At 45.2% G+C, this 4,034-nt stretch overlaps 1 pseudogene; it reads right to left on the reverse strand.

Annotated features, from left to right (window-relative positions):
• Positions 1 to 540: 540 nt before the first annotated feature.
• LOC111730313 lies at positions 541 to 659 on the reverse strand (annotated as a pseudogene).
• Positions 660 to 4,034: the final 3,375 nt, after the last annotated feature.

Below are 4,034 nucleotides of genomic sequence, written 5' to 3' on the forward strand. Positions count from 1 at the left end.
GTACTAAAGGAGTGCTGGCCGTGTGAAGAAACAAACAAATGAATGAAAGAATGAGAGGAGACAGAAAATGTATTCTGACCACAAAACACTCCTCCAAGGGCATTTCTTCAAGAACCACCGAGTGTTCACGGGGAACTCTGTGTCACCAGGACCGTGCCTTTGATAAGAAGTTAACTGGTTGGGCCCCTCTCCTGGTCTCTTTTAGATTACAAAATACCTTCCTGTCTGGTATCTCATGCAATATTCACAAATATTATATTTGCAAACCTCTCTGTGTTGGCCACTGTCCTAAAAAGTCCAGACACCCAAAAAATAAAGCAAAGACCCCTCCTTTCTGTAGCTTCCAGTAGAATTTGAGAAGACCAACAGTAAAGAAGTAAGCTATTAATTTTTACAAAAACTGTATAGAGCAGTTACTGTTATCCCTATTTTTATTTATTTATTTATTTGTGTGTTTATTTAATTTTTTAAGCACCCTCACAGATCGCAGGGACCTTGTTGTAAACTTACAATTCCTTATTTTTTTTTTTGTTTTTTTTACACTTACAGCACCTGGTCTTCCTAGGTGGTCTCCCATCCAAGTACTAACCAGGCCCGATCCTGCTTAGCTTCCGAGATCAGATGGATTCAGGTTTGTTTAGGGTAGCATGACCATAGACTACCTCTATTTTTTAAATGAGGAAACTGAGACACAAAGAAGTCAAGGGACTTGCCCAATTCCACAGCTGACATGCAATAGACATGGATTCAAATGCAGGTTGTTTGCTTCCGGTGGCCACGCACTCCACCTCTATACTATTCTGCCTCTCTAGTAACAGCCTCCCAGGTTCTTGTGAGAATCAAATGAGAGAAAGCGCTTTATAAACTGTAAAGCACTGTACACACGTCAGAGGTGATGATGTGGCTTAGACTATGGTGAAAAAGCAACCTCCAGTCTCCCACTCACCACTAGGCCAGGGGCTCCATCTCTGCCACCTTTCAGCTCTGGGGTTCTCTGGGATGCTTCTGATGTGAGTTTTGGGGGGGCAATGCTGAGAAAGTACAAAATAATGAATCCCGCTCCCTTTCTGGTGGCTCCCCACAGAGACACAGCCTGGAACACTACCTTGCTATTCGGCCATGTTTTTATTTGGGGTCTTTGTCTTGTAAGAAGTACTGGTAGCAGGGTGACTAAGGCTGGTGAGTCATGCACCCTGCTGGCCTCCTCCATGCACCAGCATCCATCAGCTTAGGGAGAGACAGGAAAGGGGAGAGTCCTTGGCTGCCTGCAGCTGAAGGTGAGGGCTGGGGGCTGGGGAAGCTGGGACTTTCCTTCAGACAAAGCAGATGGTTGCTGGTTGATCACACACACACACATGCACAAAGCAGGTTCCTGCCTGGAAGAAGGGCTTGTCAGACCTTAGAATAGGGCACTCAATAGTTACTGGCTGACCGAATGAATGCATAAGTGGAAGGATAAATAACAGATCACATTTGCAAAGTACTTTAAAGTTTACAAAACGTTGTCATGTACATCAGTTCATGTAATCCTCCAGAAAGAATCATAGAGTGAGTGTGCCCAGTATCCCAATTATGTAAATGAGAAAACTGAATCTCAGAGAAGTAATGTCAATTTCTCAAGGTCTCACATTCGAGCCAGGGACATTTACTGAATGAATGAATGAATGAATGAATGGAGTTGGTGAGCCAGAATCTAAAACCATGTGGTCTTCTCCAAATTTAGTATTCTTCCTACCATATATGCTACTACTTTCCTCATGAAGCGTTAAAGAGAATCTCCTCTGAGGAATTGAAGTTGGAAGCAGCTATTATGAGAACAAGACTGTGCAGAAATCTCTCCTGGAGGGCCATTGTCACCTCCTTAGCTAATGCCTTCTGTGGACAGAGTGACCTGTCCTCCAAGCCCACCAAGCCCCTTGCTCTCACAGCCATCCCCAACTTACCAGGCTGTGTTGTAACATATCCATTTACAGGCCTCACCCCACCTCAGACAGTGAGCTCCAACAGCACTGAGCCTTTTTCATCTTTGCACCCAGCATCTGGCATCACCCATGAATAAATAAATAAATAAATAAATAAGGTATTTGATAGATTCTCTTTTCCTATGTTCTGCAAAATGAAAAAAAAAAAAAAATATATATATATATATATATATATATATATATATATATATATATATATATTTATATATATAGTAGTCTTACCCCTAAGAGTCTGCCCAGGGGTAGCAAGCAAATATACAGGGCCAGTATGAAAATCCATAACAATTTCCCTCTCTCTCTCTCTCTCTCCCTCTCTTTCTCTCTCTCTGTCCCTTCCTCCTCCCTTGGAAAGCTGACCAATATTTAGAAGGCTAAATATCATCAGGGCAATCTCAGCTCTCAGGGAGCAAAAAAGGGACAAGCAATCTCAGCTGCTCTGTCCCAGACAGCCCCAAAGAGCTAAATTTTCTTTCTCCCTCAAAAGGGCCTGCAAAGTAGTGCTTCCATCCATGCCTTGGTTCTCCCACACCTCCCTTTTCCGCCTCCCTGCACACAGCCCGACACTGTCACCCTCCCACCCAGCCCTCTTCTATCAGAGCTCTGAACACCCAAAAAGGAAAAACGATTTGTGCTGAGCGAAGACAGAGCCAGGGAGGAAGGGAAGGGCTGTTCGCTACCAGCTGACGTTCTGCAGACTGAGCCGCCTGTGTCTGTGCCAAGGGCGTGGCTGCCAGCAAAATCTGAGGAAGACAGAGGAGGGGGAGAGAGAAAAATGTACTAATTTCTACAGCACATCCTGAGTCCTATCTTAAACTGAACTGAATTGGCCTCCTCAAGAGGAAGGATGAGATCAAACGCCCATAGATAATAGAGAACGACAGGAGGACATACATTCATTCAACAAACATTTCCTGGGCACACTGAACTACAGGAGGACATACATTCATTCAACAAACATTTACTGGGAACACTGTGTGCCAAGCAACACACTCAGCACAAGGAATGCAGGCATGAAAAACAGCCTACCTGTCCGGGGAAATTTCACATTGGAGTGGGAGAAACAGGAAAATAAACAGGCAACTGTACTGCAATGCAATCAGAGGTAAGGAAGAGACAAGCACTGGACAATATGAGGTCAGAGGAGGAGCACCTCACCCAGACTCAGGAGCGAAGGAGTAGTCAAAGAGTCTGCTTAGAGGAGGTGACACCCAAAACGCTGAGTCATGAAGCATGAAGAGGAATTAAATCAGTGAAAATGGGAGGAGAGGCATTCCGAGGTCCCAGGAATAGTCTGTCCAAAGTGAGAGCATGGCCAGCAAGGGCCATGATTTGGTACAGCTGAGTGAGAGATGAAGCGTGACAGACTATGAAAGCCTTTGCTGCAGATGCTCAGGAGTTTGAATGTTATTTGAAAGACATTTGAGCTTTCGTCAAAAGGCTTTAAGTAGGGGAGGTGACTGATCAGATTTGCATTTTGGAAAAATGAGTCTGGCAACTATGCAAAGAATAGATTCCCAGGGTACAAGATGGGAAAGTCAGAGACCACTGAGGAAACTAGGGTGATAACCCAGGGACAAATGGTAAGGACCTGAACTTAGGGCAGCTCCTTTGGGGAAGAGGAGGAAAACACAAATCTGAGGTGTTTAGGGAGTAGAATTACTGGCCCTGGTGACCAGTATAGGGGATGGGGACAGGGGAGGGAGAGAAGGATGATGGCCGGGTTCTGACTTGGGTGTTAAGTGGGTCAGGAGACATGAATAGAGATAAGGAATCGGGGCAGTGGAAAAAAAGTTTAGACAGAAAACAAATGAGTTCAAGGTGAGGTCTCTTGAGTGTTAAGGCACCTGTAGACATCCAGGAGAGATATCTGGCAGTGAGGTAGAGGTAAGGTGTGGGACTCAAGAAGAGGTCTGGGCTAGGGATGAACACTTCGGAGTCGGTGTAACTGCTGTAGTAAAACCATGGGTGTGCATGAAATCGCCCGAGAAGAATGTACACCGGGAGTGTGTTGACTGTCTTCCTGCCCCCGGGCCCGACGGGCTGAGAACAATG

Source organism: Pteropus vampyrus, unplaced genomic scaffold (genome assembly GCF_000151845.1).
Source record: "Pteropus vampyrus isolate Shadow unplaced genomic scaffold, Pvam_2.0 Scaffold306, whole genome shotgun sequence".
In the NCBI taxonomy this organism is placed as follows: Eukaryota; Metazoa; Chordata; class Mammalia; order Chiroptera; family Pteropodidae; genus Pteropus; species Pteropus vampyrus.